Genomic DNA, 23904 nt, shown 5'->3' with positions numbered 1-23904 from the left:
CCTTCGGAAGGGAGTCCCCTATCACAATGATCCATCTATTCTTCTTTACAGAAACTGTTTTGACTCCATACTGTCACAACAATTTCTAACAGACCTAGAAGAGCTGGGCAACATGATAGCTTTAGGAGAAAAAAACTTCTCCGGAAGATAAACATAGGCAGAATTAAATGTAGTTATTACTGTGTGATAAAATAGTAATGAAAGAGCCCATCAGTATTTCACATGCAGACACTTCTTCAATGAGTTGATCTCTTCCTTGTAAGAAGGCAGTCCTCCTGAAATCAGAGAGAGTATTTCAGAAAGTAAGTCCAAAGTAACATACAGTAAGTGTGGCAAAACTGGACCTGTTCCAAACATGTAAATACGTATTACGTGCACATGAGGGAAAATGTGTATTGGTAATTTCCTTCATTCATCAGTTGTCCAAGCAAACTGCAGGAGTTTATGCTGTGAAAGCACTTAAGGGGAAGGAATCCCTTCAAGGGATTCACCTTACAAAACTTACTTACTGTATATAGGTCTCCATTGCCTTTTAAGGGAGAACCTTCACTGTTAAAGATTGCTTGTGTGAGTAAAAGTGCAAAAATTATTCTATTCATTCTTTTGTTTTTCAGGACCAAACTTTATAAAACATCACAAAGAAGAAGGACCTCACAGGGTTTGTCACTGTGCAAACACAGATCTCAGACTTTACAGCCCTAGCTGTCTACCACAAACAAAGTAAGCTGACCTGCATACACATGAAAAAACACATGAAACTGTAAAGGAAGTGAGGTGAAAAGAAAAAATAGGATGGGGCCAGTTCTGCTTTAAGCATGAGTGCAAACTTTTAGGAATTTTTGCTCACTCCCTCAATAGGCAAAACTCAATTTATGCACTAGCTTCATTCATAGTTCTGAGTCAGTAAGTCACTAATACAATTTCCCATGGCATGCAAGAAGTATGTAGCAACCAAGAGAAAGCCTATTCTTCTCTGTTCCTACCACTCTTACCTAGTGCTCAGGTGTGCTGAAGCAGGTCGCTCTGATGCCTGTTCATACTGAGGGCTGGCTATACAAAGGAAAATACAACCACCCCCAATACATCAGTCAACAATACCTCCAAATTTGCAGACATAAGCAACGTATTCTCCAAAAGCAATATATTCCCATTAAAAAGTGTCTTGGAATGAATAACTTCAGAAATTTATTTGACAGTGCCTGAAATAAAGAGTAAGAGCACTACTCCTGCCTTGAAACTACTGCTGTCAACTTGCTGCTGCCAAGAATATGGGTAAAGGCGCATCTTCTTAGACATTTGTGTCTACATTGGCCTACAAGAACAAGAACTTCTTTATGTTCTTTTCTGTATTTCCTGTTTGTGTCAATAGCTTTATTTCATTATTTTAAAGGCAGTCTACATTCATAAAGGGTACATTATCACATTTTTTTCCCATGGCTGCATTTATTTACTCATTTTTTTCATAAGAGAAGACACAAATAACTCTAGTTTGGACTCAGTTCACGTATTAATCATGATATCTATATACATACATATGTACTAAAGATGTAAAAAAATGGCTTTTCTGTTGCCAGTGTCAACATAGTCAAGAAACACATTTTCAGACATGAAAATACAATGTTTAGCTAAAGGAGGAAATAAAAATTTTTGATCTTTCTATTGTCCTTTTAATATACTCAAATTAAACAGCTTTGGGGGAGGGAAAAAAAAGAGAAAAATGCTTTAGATGTAATTCATGTTCTGAGCCAGTCACAGTATGTTGTATGAGTCCACTTCCAGTCTTCCCTTTTGGGCCATCAAAGAAGACTTCAATCTCTACAACTTAATACTGCTGTTCAATTTGGGTTTGGATATGTAAAATGGTCTCGTCATTACTAAAAACTCATCCAGAGCTACCCATTGCACCACCTGAAAATTCCCTACTTTACAATTCAAGAATACAAAATGACTTTTAAGAGCAATAAAATTTTCTGAGAAAAACTATAACTTTTGAACAAGATGTTCTGGGAATACTGACATAAATCTCTTATTAAATACAGATATACATTTGCATAATTTAAATTAATTTTACTCTGGATACTGTGCAATTTTGGTGTAGCAATATCATCATCATCTCCTGTGAGCAAACCGCAAGGTGCCTACCTCTTGTGAGACATAGTTGTTTGAACAAAAGCCAAAGGGAAATTTGTTTCACACCCTGCTTTTACCTGAGATGAAATCCTGCCCCTCTGGAAGTTAAGAGGAGCTTCACTCTACTTTAGTAGGAAGGATTTAATCTCTGTTAGTAAAAGAAGACTTCTTTATTTAGCTCCTTTTATTTTGTATCCTGTTGGCTAATACCTTTTAAAAAGGTAATGAGATCCGTTCGGTCACAGTCCTTAGTTTTGCAAAGCTCAGGGGGTCCAATTAGAAGTAGACAGAAATTGAAACAGCTGTATTTTGCCACTTAACCAAGGAAATCTATTTTGTACCAGGCACATTAAAAAGCACATTTAATTATGACAATGAATCTGCCAGCATGAAGGAAGTCAAACAAGCATGGTTCAAAAATAGAATTCTCTAATAGACTACTGTTCGGTTTTGTGGGCTTTTAAACTCCTATCTGAACTATTCACGTTAGCTAACTGAACCATATAATAATTTATCGTGATTTTTCCTTTCTAAGTAGGGAAAAAGCAACAATATTCATTTATACTTGTTCAACTCATTTACCTGAGATTACTCTAATTGTGCAATCCTACAGAATTTCACTATTTAATGACCATCCTCAAACACTGAAAAGCATTTAATAATCCTTTCTCTTAGAGTCTTTCTAATCTACAAAAGGAACCAAGTTCACTGCTGTTATTTAGTTACATCCTAAAATGTTTTTTTGACTCTCTACAATCACTTTATTCTCATAGACTGAATGATGTCTCGACCATGGCTAGTCCAGACTCTGGAGGCACACTCTGGTCATTTGCCAAACTCAGCTTGCTAGGGTTTCATCTACACTGTAATTGGAATGGAAAATGCTAGGATGTATAAGCAGAGAGTTTTCTCCAGGAAAAAAAAAGATGACAAAACAAACAAAACTCAGAATGTAGGTACTAAAGGCACTTAAAAGATACCACAAACTTTTAGAGGGAAAACTTAGCTGAGGTGAAGTAGAGAATACGAGAAAAAGTTAATTGGGAAGCAAACATCTTGTTATAAAGTGGTTTTACTTGTAACGTGTCTATATCTGAAAAATTGTTGCCCTTGCAGGAGCAAAAAGACAACAAAGACAATATTAGTATTTATAATAAAGAGCAAAAAGATATCATGGATCATTGTGGTGGATAGGAGAGGAAGACCAGAGACTGTGATTAGCAGAAGTACTAAGTGAAGTGAGTTTTTGGACATGGTCACTAGCATAGTCCACTTCTCTCAGGTCCTGCAGGTACTAGTGTTCTTTATTTTAAAGAGGTTAGTTTTGTAAATTTAAATATCCAATGCATTGAAATAATTGTGTGCAAAGTATCTTTTTGACAGTTTACTTTTTCTCAGAATGATCCCTCCAGTGTTTTTGAATCCCATCACTTACCTCTTCTTATCTGCTTTTACTGTTCTCTTTCTCTCACTGCTGTAAAACTCCTTCAATCATTTTGCCATAGTGCAGTCCAACAAATGTTAAGGTGATTCTTGAAGTATGTGACAATTTACATGAAATGTTTCATGTGCGTTAGTTTAATTATATTTTTAAATGAGAAAACCAGGGACTAATGTGGGATGTTTTCTGCCAAGAGAGAATCTTGACTCCTTGGAGTGAATTTTCATGGGAAAAATAGTGTCCAGCTCAGACTCAGACAGTAGAGGAAAACACATAAAATCTCAGGTAGAAACATTTTAAAACTGTTCTAAAACCCTTCTATTACTTTCTTTATGAAAGGTTAATTCAGAAAAGCCAAATATGTCAAAACAGAAGAGCTGGGAATAAGCAGAGCGAAGTACAGGGGCTAAGGGTGTAGTTTTTGGTATAGACTGTTGAACTGTTACTTTTGCACTTCTCGCAGCAGTCTGATCTAGGCAAAGCGTGAGAGCCAAGTGTGCAGTGTTGGGACAAAGCAAAAATAATGAAGTGTTACAGTCCAATAGGGAGTGTAGGTTAAAGATTTAAACACGCAAAAGAGACAAAATGGGAAGGGCTGATGCAGACCAGTGTCTGCCAGAAAGAAAGAGTGTAGTTAAGAGGGAAAGGCACCTGCAGTAATCATGTCAGAAGAGGTGAGCCGGGCCTCCCGTCAGGATGGTGGCCAATCATTTATTAGTATTCTCAAAGCCGATTTCAGTTTAAACTTCAGTAAAGCCAAGGTAACAAATCCTGTTTACTGGATTGAGCAGTGAATTTGAAAAACTGAAGCTATCTGGAAAGGAAAAAGACAATATGGAGCTGGGGATACAATATAGGGAACTTTTGCTGATGTCACTACAATAATGAAAAACCAATAAAATACACTGATGTATTGATATATGCTCTATAAAACTGCAGAAGGGTTACTTATATCCTAGAAAAAAGTAATGACCTAAAATTATTGAAGCGTCTAGAATAATAATTATGCAGATCCAGTGTAGCATACATAAAAGAAAGAAAAACTGTTTACAGCAACATCTATAAACATAGTAGCATGAGGAATATGAAAATATTTTTCATTGAGTCATCTAATCTGCAGAATTATTTCCTTTCTTCCTGTTAGAAATATAATACTGAACTGAATGAAGCCCTGATGCAGAACTGAAAGCAAAGGAAGCAGGAAGGAAATTAAGATCCCAAAGGTAAATGGGTGTAATATGGAGAGAAAAACACAAGATTTAGATCTACAGCTTTACTCTCCAGTCAAGTAAAGAAAATGCAGCCATTTTAGTCTACTTTTATTAACTTCCTCCAGCTCTGAGATTTTAACCGGGTTCCTGATAAACACAAACACATTTCACGTATTTGAAGAATGCATTGAAGAATCTGAAGTCATTGAACTAGGTATTAAAAATACATGCCCATGAGTGGTAGTTATTAAGTATACTAAAAAAACATCATGCAAAAGTTTAGGAATAAACAGACAGCATGGCACGTGAGAATGAGCGGGACTGAAAAATAAAGGAAGTGTGGTACTACAAAATTCTCTTGCCTCATTTTATGAGGGTAATGACCAAAGTTAGAGACCAATGGCACATTTTGGGAACCAGAGAATCACTAGCCAAATATTATAAAATTGCCATGCTTGGGCTTCAGACAGCTCAGCTACCCAATATTAGTGTATTCTGCTGTGACATAAGAGATCAATTGTCCTCATTAGAAGGTATCCTGTGATTAAAAGTTTCATAACAAAAACATCCATAAATATTCAGCTGATGAGAGCAGTCCAAGAGGTAGGTATTATAACAGGAGGAACTCAAACACTTTACTACTCTACTGGGAGATCAGAGGTGTAAGCCCTTTCTGTTCAACTCTCAGATCTTCCAAACAGCTCAGTGTACAGAAACTGTCTGCCTTTAACATTGTTTCCAGATGCATTCTTGGCCAGCTTTCTTCTTCTATTTGGACCAGTCTGAATGACCTGAACCTTGGGAATACAATTATACTCTGGGATAAAAATGTTATTATCTTCTAATAAAGAACCGAAGATTGCTAGGCAAAGTTATGTGGTGAATTAACATTTAAGCTACTCTTCATCCCAGAATAAAGTGGTGAAGGAATTTTTATTTCTCCACTCATAGTTGGATTTTTATGCATGAGCACACTCCAAAATATTCAAGGGGTTAATTAGACAGCTTCTGATTTCTCTTACAGCAACGAGTGTTCACTGAATCACAGATGAGCAATTGTGTTATTATCATATTGTATTTTCTTGGAGAAAAATAGACTAATTAAAAATAATTACTAAAATACAACTGAGAAATCATCAAATCAAAGCTATAGACTTTGCGCTTCAATAGTAGTAACCAATCTTTCTGGTAGGGCAGGCAGGACATATTCATATTGTTAGTGCATGGACTATAACCCTAGTATGATGCTATTGTGTGTGACACATGCTGGTCTGTGCCAGTACAGTCAACACGCAACAGATCTGCCCGAAGCCTGCTTTCAGCCTACACCCAAAACTCTTTGGCCTAAAAGTGACAAAGGCTGGAAACGGGCTGCAAGAGCCAGGGCAATTAAACATGGCCAGCTCCCAACAGCTGTCATTCCCCAGAGCCCCATGACTGCCTCCTGGCCAAACTGCCTCCTCCACAAAGAGGAGAGGACTGCTGGCTTCCCAGGAAAAAGCTCTACTATTACTGTATCCCAGATCCCAGGAATTATCCCACTGACCCACAAAGACTCCACAAGCTGTAGTTGAAGCTTTTGACTGTTCAAATTTCAGGCAGCTGGAATCCATCTTCCATTGAACAGCTAAGTTAAGAAATGTATTGTTACTTCAATGGGGAAAAATTCTTTGGACCAATTGGACAATTGACTAGCCAGTTATAGTATGAGAAATTATCTGCTGACTTCACATCTCATACCAGGTACATATCTTTCATCTAATAAAAAGTATATTTCATCTCTATACCAGAAATCATGTCAATAAAGAGAACAGCACAATACCAACTGCTAACCAGTTTTACGTCAGTCAGTCCAGTCCAATAAAGAAGTGAAATCTAGACAACACAATGTTGTCCACTTAGCAGTGCCCTAGGCCTTCCCAGTGCCTACTTTCATCTCGAGTTTATTTGTACTATTTGTGTTTCAGTTGCCAATTTACAACTACTGTTATTTTAGGTCTTTTGCTGTATTGATTATTTGGGCATTGTATTCCAAACAAAATTCATTCAAACTACACTGTCTATGGTTATACTTAATTGAAGCCACTTGGTGTGTATTACAGGAATATAATGCTGAGAAATGGTTTCACCTTGCTGATGGATACCAGCCTGCTTTTCAGTGCAAGTGTTCACTGGGAAGAAACCAGTCCTTGTTTGCACGGGAATCAGCAGTCATGCAGTGTGCTCAGAGGCAGTTCAACTCTCTTCCCAATAGAAATTTTTCTTACAAACCAAATTTTTCTCCTACTTTTAATGCAGGGGTCTGCTGGTCTTTTTTTTCATGGAAAAATCAATCGTGTAGTTCACAGAAAAACATAACTATTTAGATCACAGACTGCAATTTCCAGCTTCCCTTTCATATGACTAAATATGATTCAGTGTTACAAACATCTAAAATGAACCCTCATCAGCATTCACAACTGGCATATTAAAATCATTTGACATTTTAAATTTAAAATGTGATACACTAGCTTTTTGAGAATTAACTTTAAAAGATACAGCACATTTTACTGCAAATACATCCAGTTTGGATATTCAACAATTATGCTATGCATCATTCATTTTCATTTACTGTTGCTCTTTCCAGAGGAAGATCATTGTGAAGTCAATTATATTTCACAGCTCCTTTTAACAACTGGTGTTTTCTTCTTCCTAAGGACAAAAAATATAATTTGAATACCATAAAGATAGTTCCCAAGCAGTATTAGTATTTGGCTCACTAGGAAAATGCACAGAATTTGCTTTTCCAAACAATTAAAAAAAAGACTCATCAAGATTGCTGACATCGATTCAGATGTTGAAAATGAGCATCATTAGTTATCTTTCTATTAAAAATATATAGTGTTTCATTGCTCAAGTAGAATTTGACAGTAACATTCGCTCTTAATGTCTGATTTCTGCACTACTTTTTTTGTTTTTCCTTCTTGAGAAGGTGAAGCTGAAAAAACATGTTTCCCTGTCAGTGGGAATCTCTGTCCCATTAAGGGAGACATCAGTAGTTTACAGCTCTGGAGTCAAGTATTGGTCTTTCAGAAATACTTCCCAAATATATCTTGTTTCGGTCGTGGCTTGTTAGTTATTCAGCCCCTTTTTTCCCTTTTCACAGGGGGAACAGAGAAAGCAACGGTTGCATCACCATAAGGAGCTGCACATAGTAGGAACTACAGTATTTGTCTCATTTTCTTGACATCTACTAAGACAACCCTTCATATGCACCACAGCCCTGCCCCAGCAAGGGTTTGAGAGGGTATGAAGATCTGTCACACCACTGCGCTTCTGACCAGACACAGAAACTGATAATAACTGAGGTCATGCATCAGCCAAATCCAGTAGTATTTTACCTGGCTACGCAAACTACTGTTGCCAAAAATAAAAACATAAAAGAGGAGCAGAGGGCAGTGCTTTAAGTTCATTGTTTCCTGCCGATGCAGCTAGGGTGCTTTTTTTTGGTTTGTCTTTAGAAATGAAATAGACTGATAGATTTTCAGTATGCAGGGAATCAAACACACTAGTCCAAAAAGTCGCAGTGAGTTGGATAAGTAAACAAAATATATCAAGGGAACCTAACTCCTTGGCAGTGGTACCAGTGGATTCCAGTGGAGCTTGTGTCTGGAAAATTGGACTCCAGGGCCCAAAGGGATTAATTTTTCATATTTACTTTCCTGTTTCAGATTTGGAAGTTTGTGCTGTTAAATCTCTCACTCATTTTCTTTCTTCCTCTAAGAATTGGATAGTAGGTCATGAAACTAAAACTGAAAATATGTACTAATTACACAGTAGGTTGGAAGACTTCCTTTAAACTTGCCTCTATAAACAGGACAATAAAATGGAGCTATTGATGTTATTCACTATCAGAAAGAGAATTATTTTGGTTATTGTTCCACATATACTCTTTTTCTAAAGTTGTATTTTAAATGCATTAAAATATATAATGAGTTTAACAATTGCGTCACATTACTGTTATGAAATGTTATTTCACAGCATTGTAAGACTACTTACAAACACTCCTAAAAAGCAAATGTGAGCACTTACATATGGGAAGGCTATTTACTGACAAGGACCTGATAACAATATCCTTCTGCGACATAGTCCATTGTTTCGGGAAACCAGTAATCCTAAATTCAAACTACAAATTACCATGACTTTTGGCCTTTCATCAAAGTGAAGTCTTTGTTTGCAAACACAGCTATCTTAGTTTTGTCTATTGGATTGTCAGAAGAAACCAACTCTGGATCATCTGTGCAAAAGCTTCTCTGATTTCAGACTGACATCCTTTAGAGAAATATGTCAAGCTCATGGTACAATTTTTAATCACTTATTTGAATGTCTGGGTTTCTTCAGGCCTAAGCAAGTCTCACATTCAAAGTGGATGTTTACTGCTAAAAATCCTCTCTCGTCATTTTATAGAATCAAAGAATGGTTTGGGTTGGAAAGGACCTTAAATATCATCTAGTTCCAACCCCACCTGCTGTGGGCAGGAAATCCTTCCACCAGACCAGGGCTCAGTGTGTAAAACCAGATAAAATAGGTAGAACTTCAAAATAAATACTTCTCTTTAGAACTTCATTCAATTAATCTACAGCAAAGGGAAAAACTTCATTTATTTCATTGTATCCTCAATGCAGTTCTAAAAGAGTGCAAGATAGCAGACGAAAGTCAAATACTACTACCTGAGAGTAAAACTGGTCAAAATAAAATCCTACAAGTGACTCACACGTAAACTTATTAGTTTAAATAAAGTATGTTTTTAAAGCTAAATTCAGTGAAACTGGTCATCTATTTGTAGACCTCATCATTGAAAGGTATTTTGAGGCAACGTACTTTATTACATTATGCCAATTTTCTGTCACAGACGTGATTGTTCTGACTTGACTGAAATTTTAATCAGCTGCCAGGAGAGCAAGGCCTTCACTAATGGCATTCAAAACCAACTCTAATACCCAAAATGCCTTGGGAATTAGAATTGACATTATTGTTATAGCTCTGAACACAAATACAACATGTTTATATCTTTCATAGCTGAAAATGCCAGTATTTTATGCCTTGAAAATTAACTGATATTAATCTTGAGAAACAGCTTCAAACTCCATTTATGTTTAAGCGGGTAAAGTGCTACACATAGATGCAGATAAGCAGTGACTTGAACTGAGCTGAGAGGCTTTCAGAAGAGCAGTTACACTAAAAATCACAGACTGAACCTAAATCAGAAAGTCTGAGAAAGTTTTTATTTGAAGAAGACATATCCTCTTTGGAGTATAGACAGGAACGCTGGGTTTAACACAAAATTAAATCCTTCCATCCTATGGAGCACAGGTTAAGACTGGAAGGTTGCATCACACTCTGCACATCCCACTTCATGTAAGATGTAGAGAGAAAATCCAGAAGGGATTAAAAATACAAGCTTTTCAGGTGTGCAGAAAGTTTGAAAGAGCTGGATTTATTCTCTACAGAGAAGACTGAGGAAGAAGTGCAATAAAGCACTTCAGGTCTCTAAATCATGCTGAAAAAGCAAGGGAGTAATTTGCTTTTCATATCCACAGTAAGACCATATGGCTCATCTTTAAGCTGCGGCAAGGGCACTTTCTAGCTGTAAAGCCAGTGACACTGACGAAAAAGATTACGTGGTACATTCAGGAACTTTAGTTTTTCTGAGACAGTGAGACAAACAAAAAAGTCCTGAGTCCCTCAGGTCTTATTTGTCACAGATCTCATAATAAAAGAAGATTGGACTCAAACCTGTGTGAGCTTTAAACAACATACGTAAACAGATGCATATACAGGTGGGTAAAGTATTCTGTGCAGGAATCAACAATCACAAAGCTAGTATAGGAGTATAGATACTGCTTCTTAGAATGTAACTTGCAAATCACACTGGAGTAAGGCTTCATCAGTTTAAGACAGAGAAAACCAAGCCCACAGTGCCTACTACAATGCTATTGTAGTTGCTAACCTATACCCTGCATGAAATTTTACTCATTAAGAAGAGTGAATTACTCTGCTTTTATGTCTGTAATCTCTTAAATCTAGGATAATAGCATAATTCAGTTTGGAAGGGACCTCCAGAGAACATTTAGTCCAACTTAATGCTCAAAATGTATCTAATTAGATCAGGTTGCTCAAGGCCTTCTATACTTGGGTCTTGACTATGTCCAAAGATAGAGACCCCACTGCCAATCTCAGCAGCATACTCCCACATTTAACCACCCTCATGGTAAAAAGGTTTTGCTTAATATCTAACTGGAACTCCCTATGTTCCAGCTTGTGCTCATTGTTTCTCATCCTATCACTGTGCACCTCTAAGAGTCTACCTCCGTCATTTCTATATCCCAACTTAACAACCACAATTAAAACACATAAGGAGGAAGGTAACAATCTTGAGTACTAATCCACTTCATGGGGCGTGGTAGTCTATTCTGGACCAAGAGAATTGCACCATTTGATTCTGGTAAATGACAGAATATAGTCAGCCTTGCTGTTAAGAAAAGCTAGATCTGCTTTTATTCACTCATTAACATCGTGTAGAGAGAGTATTTCATAGGACATAGTTCCTCTTCTGAAAGCCTCTGACCGCCTTCTCCAATAGATTCACCTCTTCTTTTAGTATGACTAATTTATTTAAGGCTTCCTGACAGGCTGGGGCTAGACTTTTAAGTATTATATGGCTTTTTATGAATTTCACTTGCTTTTCTTACTTTGATAGAGGTTATAAAACAGTATATTTTAAATTCCTAAACTTATCTTCAGGTGAGTTAACACTGAATATCAAAAGGTGTGCAAAACTGTCATCACTATATTTAGCAACAGTCCTAAGGAAGTATCATTGTATAGTTTGGGTTGGAAGGCACCTTAGAGATCATATAGTTCTGATCCCCCCACCATGGGCAGGGACATCCCACTAGATCAGGCTGCCCAAGGCCCCATCCAACTTTACCTTGGGATGGGGCAGCCACAACCTCCCTGGGCAACCTGTGCCAGTGCCTCACCACCCTCATAGTGAAGAAGTTCTTCCTAATGTCCAGTCTAATCTGCCCCTCTCCAGTTTATACCTATTCCCCCTGGTCCTATCCCCACAAGCCTTTGTGAACAGTCCCTCCCCAGCTTTCTTGTAGCCTCTCCAGGTACTGGAAGGTTGCTGTAAGATCTCCTCTGAGCCTTCTCTTCTCCAGGCTGAACAAGCCCAACTCTCTCAGCCTGTCCTCCTATGGGAGGTGTTCTAAACCTCTGATCATCTTTGTAGCCCTCCTCTGGACCCGTTTCAAGAGCTCCATATCCTTCTTATGTTGAGGATTCCAGAACTGGACACAGTATTCCAGATGAGGTCTCACAAGAGAGGAATAGTAGTTTTACTGGGCCCTTTATATGATATTACAATTAAAACTGCAGATCCTTGATGAATTATTCATAAACGGCTGTTTCAATGGCAAAGTATGACCAAGCTTGTTCTGCAGTAAAAAACATACGTTAATCTTTTCTGGGTTTGGCAAGATTAAATACTTCTAAAGAGCTGGAACATTTATTGGTCAGTGTTACTAAAGTGCTTTAGAAGAAACTGGATATTCTCACATATATTAAATATATTTATTTTTCTTAGCATTTGTCAGGTCTGTTTGAGTACAGTTTATTATGATTTATTAGATCATATAGTTGCCCCCAAACTGGATTATCGAATCCTTAAACACTACATGAAACACACAATCCAACTTCCAGTCAGAGTCTGGCATGAAATTGGTAAAGTCTGGGACTTGTAAATCTAAGCTTTTACACTACACAACCAGAGAATCTGTGAAACAAAATTCAGCTTTGTTTCCAAATCTCATGTCTGAAACTTCTACTTGATTATTGAAGATGATCATAATAAATTTCCAGTGTATGCATCTGTGCCTTATTACCAGAAGTGAGCAAGACCAAGTCAATATGACACATATCCATGCAATTTCTTTGCCTGGTTAACATATTTTGCACCTCCTGCCCATGCTCATGGACAGCTTGGATATTCTATAGCTAGTGATAGTCGTGTCTGCCACTTGCCTGTGTCCAGCCAAATTCCTAGCTATAGAGCTGTTTTCTGTTTTGTCTCTCAATTCTTATCTTTCTGTAGCCTAAAAATGGTGAAAATAATTTTATTGTAAAATATACATTGACTTCACTGTCTGCCAACTTTATGGATCAATACATTTAATTAGGAAAGCCAAATTACCAAAAATAAAAAAGTTGTCCTAACATTTTCTCACTAACTTTGCTCTGTAACAAACATGTGGTAGTGCCATTCTAAAAGGGAAAGTACAGATTCCCCTGAGTTCTCACAGGTGAGAAATGATGGAGCATACGTGAAGGAACTAAATAACCTTCACTCCTGGAATTCTTAAATTTTTAATCATGTTCTATAGAGAAAAATGAACAATAATATTCATATGCTTTGTCTAGCTTATTTCTTGTTGTGATGTGGTACTGTACACTCTTAGATGTACTTGAAATGGCCATGAATCTAACTGTGGAAATTGGCTTTTAAGCACCAGATTTTGTTCATACTTCTTTCTTTCAGTGATTTATTTAAAGCAGTTGAAAGATACAGCAGTAGTTTTGCAGTAATGAAAATTCCACTTCTTGTAGCACTTGTGCCTTGGCTCAATAGTTGCTGATTTGTTCCAAAATAGATTACATAATAAAATGGAATTTCCAGACAGAAGTCAGTACTTTACAGCTAGATATATATCAGAGGAAACCTCTTCTACACTTTGGATGCTAATTATATGGTATTGGTTCTTGACACAAATACTTTCTGTGTGACATTTATTTTTTGTTCCCCTGAAGCCATTTAGAGAAGAATCTATTGCATACTTCCACTTTTCCACACAGTTGCTAATGCAAAATCTGTCTGTCTTACTGGGACAAAGTCAGAATTTCTAATGAGCAAGTAAATTCAGACTTTCAGATATTTATTTATTTATTTATTACATTTTTTCTGAAAGTTGATAATTTAGGGTTTTAAAAGGTGATTTCTGAGGAAAGCAGACACCAGAAAATGCAGAAGAAACATGTTTAGCAGCCAGAAGAATCTAAGATTTGATGATGGAGCAAGGAAGAATCACCACTGCTGAAGAAAGGCATTGTAGTATTCAAACTTAAATATTGGATCCGTACAAAATTCAAGATTATAAACAAATGATCCACAAGGAATTAGTGGATAATATAACAAGTAATATAGAAAAGCTTGAGCAAATTAGAATAATGTCAGCATAAATCATTTTGTGATGATCTAATTAACTGTATGAAATATGAAGGTAAAAATATAGTAGCTCGAATGTAGTCCAGTGAAATCATAGATATTCCAAACTGAGAGGAAGACTGATTCAAAAACTGGGATCCTCGGACTGCCATAATGCTTATAAATTCAAATAAATCCACTACAAAATTCTGCAGTTCAGTGCATGACAAAAGTTATCAAAAAATGCAATCTACTGTATATCAAAGTCTATAGACCTACAATGTTACATAAAAGAAAGTTAACGAGCAGCACTTGAATTTTTCACATAAATCTATAAAATTTTTGTTAAACCTTGCTTAAAGAAGTCTCAGCAAGCAGAAGATTTATTAGGAAAAAAGATCCTCTCTGATATCAAAGTCAGTAATAAAATTCAAAAGAAATAATTTTACTGAAATTGAAAATTATCCACAGAAATTGTGACCTTTTGATTAAAAACTGTAAACAAACATGAATGATTTTTTGTCAGAAGTATTAGGTTGGTACAAAAATAATTGTCATTTTTGTCATTTTAAATTTTGATGCTTATTTTGGATTAAACTTTTATTTAACTGTGTTTATGTAATGTACTATTTTAAAGCGTGACATTTTCTCTGCTTCTTTATGCTAACAGTATTGTTTTCATTGTTTATTTTTTTATATTAAGCTGTCAAACTAAAGATGGAAAGAAAGTAAATTTAAATGATTTTATTGGAATTCTAAAGGGGATGCAAAGCAGTAGAAACCGCTAGAAATATCTTTCAATCATGCATGTGGCCAGGGGAGCATGGCTCAACATTGGTTTCCGTTACAGGATATTAGGAACAAGAGCCTTGAAGATGAGGAGGGTCACAAATTTCTTTCTGCAATAGATGACAATCAGTTGAGGGCCATTATTGAAGCAGTCTTGAGCAAAACAAATTGAGATGTTGCAGAAGAACTAAAAATTGGCCATTCAATAGTTGTTTGACATTTGCACCAAATTAGAAACTGAAAAAGTTTGAGAAATGGGTGCTGCACAAGCAGAAAGAAAATTTAAAAAAAAAATAAAAATCTCCAGTATGAAGTCTGCTCTGTGCTTATTTTGCACAACAAAAATGATTCACTTATTCATCGCATTGCGACATGTGACAGAAAAAGGATTCCATACAACAGCTGATGGCATTCCACAGAGTGGTTGGGCTGAGGTAAAGCACCAAAACACTTCCCCAAACTGAAGCTGCATCCAAAGAAGGCTACGGTCACTGTTTGGTAGTCAGCAAGTGGAATCGTCCACCACAACTTCTTGAATCCTGCTGAAACCATTAGAGCAGGGAAGTATTGCCAGGCAATTGACAAGATGCACCAAGAACTGCAATGTTTACATCCAACAGTGGTCAGTCACAAAGGACAAATTCTTCTCTGTGACAATGCCCAACAATGTGTCTCACAAATGACTGCAGAACCTGCATGAAATGGGCTACAAAACTCTGCCTCACCCTGTTTGCTCTCCAGACCTTTCTCCTACCACTTATCATATTTCCAAGCATCTTGACAGCTTCCTGCAAGAGACGGTTTTCCACAACCAGGCAGGACCTCAAAATGCCTTTGAAGAATTCATCAGTTCCAGGACTCCAGAATTCTTTGCTACCAAAACATACAGACTTGTTGTTTGTTGGCAAAAATGCCTACGTTCTAATGATTCCTGTTTCGATTAATAAATTATATTTTCATACTATTTTAAAGCTGATGGTTAAAAACAGCAATGATTTTTCCCCAACCTAATTGTATGATCTATTTTTCACTGAAGACTCTTCAAAAATATTACTTTCTTCAACAATATCATCAAAAGCTCTAATTTTTCCTAAAGAGGAAGAAAAATGCATGAACCATAGAATAGTTTCAACAAATATGTTGTGATTATTCACCAACAAAGACAAAATACCTGTCCTCCACAATACTCCTGTCAGAAATCCAATTAAATAAGAACAATAAAGGGAGAGCCAACTTTATTATATTATGAAATAACAGCCAACTAAAATGAAAGGATACTTATAAAAAAGTGTTAAACTGTTAACAAATTTTCATCAAGTAGTTATCTCTGCACAAATTCTAAAATAGCAAAAAATTTAAGGGATATGCCCTTGGTAGAAAGGAATCCAAGATATCTACATCTCCAACAGAAACAAAACACTTGTGGGTGGAAATAAAACGGGAATGTTAGAGTTTTAAGATAATTTGTCACAGGATTTCATGCCTTTGCCTCATGAATATTTGTCAATCCTGTATAAAAATTAGTATTTCAACTCCTCTAATATTTAAAAACGATTTTGTATTTTTTGTATCAGGGCATTTTTGCTTTATTTGATCTAAACTTGGAAGAAAAAAATAGAAAGGAAATAATATCATCAGCAACTGATATTATTAGGATGATTGTTTTTCCTAGCTTACATTTTCCTCAAGAAATTTATCTGTTCCCTCCTTTCAAGGTAAAAATAAATAGATTGCCATAATTTTGCTTCAGCTTCTTTTTTTCTAGACAAAACGCCACAGAGATGTCTTCCAGGAGATTCCTTCTGTGTGAGATACGAGCCTGGCACCACATCCTAACCTTAGTTTACTAAGGGAACAAGATGCTTGAATGCTGAAAAGTGAATAAAGAATTTCTACATCTAACCCGTCCATCCCCTTATAGTTCTTCTCAGTAAATAAAGACAAACCAGACTATTTTAGTCAGGTCTTGTCTAACAGCTGAGTTACTTTCAAAACTAATTTAGAAGGGAACTATGTACTCATTGATCAATATGCATTTACCCATATTTTGGACTATTACTTTAAACCAAAACTCTAATTGTCCTAAATATGGAGAGAGTTGATCTATCGCTATCTACTAAGTAAGGTATTTTATCAAGTGAAAATAATCTCCCTTGTTTTACTTACGTATTGTAAAGAATAAACCTTCATCCTGTTTGTGCAAAATAATATGGCACTTGGAATGCCATATAAATCCCAACCATAAAATGCAATGTAAACATATTTAAGGTAATATAACTCATTTTTAGGAGGAACTCTTAAATTACATATAATTTTTGGGGGGAAAAAATTGCTAGTCTTACAGTGCAGGGAGTAAGGTAATGGGGTAAAACTGACAAAATATGTTATTCAAGTGATCGCGTACAGAAATGATACAGTTCTTGAGTACTTTAGTGCTTTGTCTTCATCTGTTTTAAGCCAGAACCACGGTGTTACCAGCACCAGAGGCAGCATGGGTGCTTTTGCCACATCACCAGGCAGGTTGGGCAGCGGAGGATGATGAGGGCCAGGGGAGCACAGCCCTCGGGTGGTCCAGGGCCCTTCTCACACAGCCACCGGTACAGCCCCAAAGAGAGTCATCCCAGGCTCGTGCTGGTGCCAAGAGTCACAGCTCAAACAACATGGTTGATACCTCAAAGAGGCTTATTCTCTGCCCAGGAACTTCTACACTGCGCATTTCTTTCACTCTCCATTAAAATATGAATCTTTTTGGAGAAGAAATTCTAAAAGCTTGGAAAGGTTGGTTGGTTTGGTGTTGGTTTTTGGTTTTTTGTTTTTTTGGTTTTGTTTCTTAAGGCTCTAAAACAATCTAGTTCTTTCCAATGAGCAAATGCCAGATGACAGCTTTTTTACTTCCCAGAGTCCTTCCTCCCGTCTTCTCACTCTCTTCCACCTTTCAGTTAGTTCTCCTGATACCATTCTCACCTCTAGGTGACTCCTACCTCTCCTGCCTTGCACTGCAATACTGGTACTTAGACTTTAATTGCAAAATGTAGCAACAGTTGGATGTTGATGGTGGCTTTGAAACAAATGAGGAGGATATTATCCTAGATACCATTTTTCATCACACATACCAAGTTTACTTTTGCAATCCTGTCCTTAAGATTTTCCATAAACACAGAGTACCTTGAGATTATGTATGAAAGTACAACATAACATTCTGAAAAACTCAATTTCCACTAATAATTATACTTAACAGATCCAATAGCACTTTGATTGTTTTTGGAAATCTTCCCTTTCTATAACCAGAATCCTGGATCTCCATTCACCAGAAGTGTGAACAAAGTGGAAAGACTTTATTTTTAATCTATCCCAACTCCAATCCCTCCTTACATCTGAGAAAGCCATCAAGCAGTCCACATGGTGTTCCCTGAAAAAAACGTGAACTTTAAACATCTTTATGGGACCCAAACGTTTCATTCAAAACAGTATTAAAATGAAAAAAAAAAACCCATAAACCTAGAGATTTTCCATACATGTTCCCAATCTCTCTTTTTGTCTATTCTTCCATCATAAAGCCCCACTGGAGAAGGAGCTGACAGAAGTTCACAGAATAATAAAAGTGCATATACTTAGTATTTAGCCATGAATTTAAAACCTGGACTGAGCAAGCAGCGTCACATTTTGTGATACCTCTGAAGGTCACAGAAGGAAGTAGACCTACCATTCCGTTCTAGGCCTATTTTATTTTCCTATCCCCCAAGTCCCCTCTGTAGACCTCCACTCTACAACTGGCGTAATGTCAGAGGTAGCTAAAAGCATTTCACAGATGCAGTGAAAATAAGATTTTGTTCCTGTGAATAAGGAGCCAGACGTGATCTTTTTAGTGGATGAGATAGAGGGAGCTATTGCTGTAAGAAGAAACTCATTGCAACAGCTACTGCTTACACACCTTCACATCCTTTACCTGCAGGAATGAGCATGACTTTGCAGGAATCTGGACTAGAGACAAGTATTTTTTCTGAGGCAGGTAGACCTCACCTGAAGTCAGTCCTCACCTCTGTGTTATCTCTGGCACTTAAACCAGCTGAGTGTTACAAGGGGAGTCAACAGCTTGTGTATGCTCAAATCACCTGGCAAAAATGAGTAAACAAAAGGAGCAAAAGAATAGTGCTTTGAGAGTATTTTCAAGGCAGTTATGAAATCACTACCAGAAAAACATTTTCAGTTGAAATATTTCCTTGGGAACATACAGGTTTGGATCAAAAACCACTCATGATAATTTTTGGGATGCCAGAGCCAGAAGGCCAAATGGCCCACGAAGCCAGCCATAGACGGGGGAACAAGGAAAATGGATATCTGTGAGAAAAAGCAGAAAATCTCCTGGATGTGGAAGCAGAGTAAAAAAATACAACACATACATATCCTTATTTTCCAATTTAAGAAACAAAAGTTTAGGCATCCAAGAGTTGTAACTGAAGACATTCGTACATGACTCCATAGTGTTTTCCAATAGTACATAAAGTCTCCTTCTGAGTGAGTTGTAGGACTTTTTTTGACTGTCAGGAGTAATTAACTTATGATAGGTCTCATTTTAAAATGGAAGTAGAAATTCTTTAAGAATTCAATAGTAAAAAACTATTGGTCTTTATACCAAAAAAATGTTTTTCATTTTGAGTTTACTTTACTTGTCTCATTTCCTTTGTGGCAAAGAATAATTTCTCACTAGCAGAGATTTGTTTCTTTTTTCACTCAAGCAAGACATCATATTTCTAGAGAATTTTTGGATTCCATAGGTTGTAAATGACACAAGGTTATAGATAAAAGGTTCACATTAGTACACATATGAGCAGTGTCTTAGAAAAATTAAGAATATTTTGTCTTGAAAGGATGATTCCTCAAATGATATTCAGACTGATTTCTTTAAACTGCTGTGAATTTAAAGTCCTTGTTTCTTTTCTGCTACTTCACAGCTCTTCTGGTGCAAAACGAGCCCAGTAGAAGGGTACCACCTGGTCCACTCCTGCTTGCCCATTAGGCTGCCGGGCTGGTGGGAACAGACGGACAGATGTCGTAAGACTTACCTTGCCTGTAATTAGAAGTTAGATGACACTCAGTGTTATCTACCTTGCAGGCCTTCAGCAACTCTGCTGATCGCTTATCCCTAACATTACCCATGACTGTTTCCTATTAAGTCATTCCTATTGCCCATTCCCTTTCTGCGGCTCTCAGCTGAAGGAACAGAAACAGCTGTTGAACTACTTAGTAATGTTTAAAGAAATTTCAGCTAAAGCCTCCCGTCTGTTCCAATGATTTAGCTAGATTTTAGCATGCCCCACTGGTTCATATCTCATTCTAAGTTTCTAAATACAGCCAAGTTTTCTGAAGAAATGAAAAAAAACCCTCAACACCTCAAACTCTCTATTCACCTCTGCTTCTATTAGCCAGTGTCCGAGACTGCAGCTTCTCATTTGGATTATAAATACACTTGTTGGGAAAATTCCAGCCTTTCAATGTAAATTGCTCTTTGCCCTATCAAGGAAATGAGTTAGTAAATATTGCACTAGATGGTATTGCTAAGATTACAGAGTTTAGATATCTGCAAGGCTGCCTCCACAAAAGAGACCAGTTTAAATAGTTGTCTATCTTTTTCTTATTGTAACATTAAAACAAACAAAATTTAATGCATTTACCAGAATTACTAATCAAAATATTGAATTCTGGAATATTTCTGATTTGATCCTTTTCCCTATTTATCCTATGTAGTTGAAAGGTCAACACTAATCCTAGGGAAGATATCAAAAAAAAATTTTGGTGGCCTGTAGTTTTTGCAAGAACATTTTCTGTTATACCTGCATCTCAAACACGTGCCTCACCTAGATTTTGCAGTATAGTAAAGTGGTTAAATATGCAGCACTGTGACTACTACCGTCATGAAGCACTTTGCTGCCAAAATTAAACATCACAGGAAGATGAAAGAGCGGTTTTGGGTTACCTTCAAAATCAGAGATTGAGAATTATGTGGCCTATAACCAACTCATTCAACACTTCTTTCCTTTCAGCCAAGTAAGATATAAACCTGAGATAACTTCTTACTATAGTGTTACCTGTTGCTTTTTTAAGTGCCATTTGTTTGGTTTGTCTAAGTAGAGCAACAGATTCCACTGGTTTTGTTTAGTCTACAGGTCATCTTCTGGGCAACTATTTGAAGAACATATGCAAATAGTTAGCTGAATAACTACTGTATGCCAGAGGCTGTAAGAAAAACAAAAAATCCTTCCACTTACTGTGACGAACAGAGTAATAATACAAAACAAAGAAGAAAATACAAAATAATATACTCCAATAGGTATTTCATGGTTGCAAATCAACATCTATTACATTCTAAATTTGTAATTGTCTCTGCCAGATATTTCACTAATTACCCCAGAGGCAAAATATTCAAAGTGCCTAAGGAATGTAGGTGCTTTAACTGGGTTTGAAAACATGACCAGGTTAGTTAGTTAGCTGGATACTTTTGAGGATTGTATTCTGTCATATAGATTTAAGGCACATCATGTAAGTAACATCTTCTAATTCAAGTAAAAACATATTTGTGTAAGCAGGCGAATTCCTTCATGTTCTGCAATGTCTGAAAGACATGTGACATTTTTGTGATTTCATGTGCTTCAAAATATATGACTGCATGCAAGAAATTTTACCCAGAAGTACCACCAGTAGAACACAGATTCAACAAAATGCAGAAAACAGTCATTATGGGTACCCCCAAACTCTTGTTTCATATTAAACCCTACTTTTGACTATATCCCAACTTCACTGGTCAGGGTTTGAGTGCTGTACATGTTGTAACTTCCGGGAACTCATCCACAAAGGTCTCATTTTGGCTTCACTTAATCCTCATGAATTGTGTTACTGAAAATGAGTCAAGCAAATGTGTGCATAAAATATATAATTTACTGATTCCTCTTCCCATTTCATTTTTTCCCCTTCTAGCTAACTCTGAGACAGCCTCTTGGTCCTCTGTCTTTTTAGACCTGCACTTAGAAGCCACACTAAAAATAAACAATACCATCACTATCTTCTTGTTCATGTCATAATGGTAGTAAATTCTAGTTCCATTTCTTTTGGAGTCCCTTTTCCAACATATATACTTTATTTAAGATATAATTAGAACCACAAGGCAGCTTTTCCCACTTATTTCTGAAGCATCTGGCATTGAGAACTATTTGCCTTCTGTATGTCTATGTATACATACACAAATTTTAAAATAGACTAATACAATCCTTGACCAAGCAAAATGCCAAAAATTAATTCCGGAATGCATAACAGATCTACATCCACTTAGCGGCATAGGCACCCTCATCTCCTCATGAACCTCTGCCTCCATTACAATAACAAATAAATAAAACCAAAGGCAACAATCTATAAAAAAGAGTGGGTAGGTGACTGAGCAGCTTGCTAGTGGAAGCTTTTCTTTGCCTCTGCTTTGTTCTTTTTTCTGTCACATTAATTTGTGCAAGCAAACAACAGTAGTGGAAGAAAAAACATAAAATCAGCACCTACTACATCTTATGCAAGTGTTTCCAGTTTTATTAGAAAAGAGAGAATTTGCAAACTTGGGGTACATTTTGAAATTATATCTGTTTGGCTGTGACTTATATTCCAAAGAAAATAATTTACCCCACCAGATAGCACATCATGCAGATCTCAGGTTGAGTCATATCACCATGTTTCCACCTTTAATTCTTAAATCAGTTAATGAGTTCTACCTAAGAAGCCCCCAAAGATACAGAAGGGCAGGTGATGCACATCCAGGGTGCAGACTCCAAGCCCAGGTCTAACCAGAGAGCCATGCCTGCCCACTGCTGTCTATCTCATGTCTACCAGAGCTGCGGAAAGCTGGCACAGCTGCTCTCACTGTCCCAAAGGTGCTCAAACAGTCCTGTTCAGGAGGGCTTCCTCTGTCCCAACTTCATCGCCGCTCTCCTCGACTGCCAGCAGCATGTCACCTCCTCCCTAGCAGCTTTGCCTGGTCTGCTAAGACAACTTGAGATAGGTCTCCAGCTTCACTAAGGAACTGAATCATAATATGCAGAAGGGCAGAAGGAATCATAAGCTGCTAGGTTTTGGTTTTGGTTTACATATGTTTGCAGGGGCAGTCTTGCTTAAAGTTATTCATACATGTTATTCTCCCAAATGTGGTTCTACTCATCCCAATCATACAACAAAAAAAGAAACCAGTTTTCATTGCCTGTCTCACCTATAACCTTCTCCATTGATATCTACAAGTTCAATTTAGCTCCCAGGGAGATTTTATTAGCAGGAATTACAAATATTTCTAGGCAAGTTCCAAGTTCACATTTCTACCAGGTGTCTGTGCTGCTGTGCTGGCAGCGGGGGCTGCAGGACGGCTCCACCACAGGACACAGCTGAGCGCTCAGCCAAACTGGTGGTGCCTTTCTGAAAATGTGTTTAAGAAAGGACAAAAAAACAGAAATGTGGTGAGGACTGAGGAAAAAAAGTGTGAAAAACAGCCCTGTGACCTCTAAGGTCAGAGAAGGAGGGGAAGGAGGAGGCACACCAGGCACTAGAGTATTTCCCTGCAGTCTGGGGAGGACCCCTCACCAGTGACTTTGCTGATATATTAGGGAGAAAACATCAGAGGGTCTTTGCCAGCATCCGTGCAAAATGCTAGGGTGGCAATATCAGAGAAACCACCTGCGTCTTTACTAAAGCGTTGCCCTCAGGCAGACTGCCCTAGAGCTCTGTTTACACTTCCATCCATGTAGATCTCTAGCACAAAAAATTCCTGCACACCAGGCCCTGTCCCCTGCACACATTCCTCTTACAACCGGAACCTGTCTCCCTCTCATGTACCATCCACTCTTACTCATCTTCTCTGTGGGTGGTGGTGTCAGCATTTTGAGATGCCTGGGAGAAATAAATTACAAAGATAATTATTTCAAATATGGCTTGTCTTGCAGATATCGAGGAGCGCTTGCATTTATGTGTGAGTGCTCACACAAACTCACAAAGTTTGGAGTTTGTGGTAACTAATTACTGAGCAGAGGAACACACACAAAAAAAAAGAACCAAGAACAAACACATAA

The 23904-nt window shown here is 37.2% G+C and overlaps 1 long non-coding RNA gene across 1 annotated transcript; it reads left to right on the top strand.

Moving 5' to 3' along the window:
- The first annotated feature begins 612 nt into the window (after positions 1-612).
- Positions 613-8738, top strand: LOC128852940 (uncharacterized). Its single transcript, XR_008451098.1, has 3 exons — positions 613-720; positions 4716-4794; positions 7928-8738. It is a non-coding gene; the product is annotated as an uncharacterized LOC128852940 (long non-coding RNA).
- The last annotated feature ends 15166 nt before the right edge of the window (positions 8739-23904 follow it).

This window comes from Cuculus canorus, chromosome 8 (genome assembly GCF_017976375.1).
Source record: "Cuculus canorus isolate bCucCan1 chromosome 8, bCucCan1.pri, whole genome shotgun sequence".
Classification (NCBI taxonomy): Eukaryota; Metazoa; Chordata; class Aves; order Cuculiformes; family Cuculidae; genus Cuculus; species Cuculus canorus.
The sequence above is the reverse complement of the archived record's forward strand: the minus strand, read 5'-3'. Positions and strand labels throughout refer to the sequence as shown.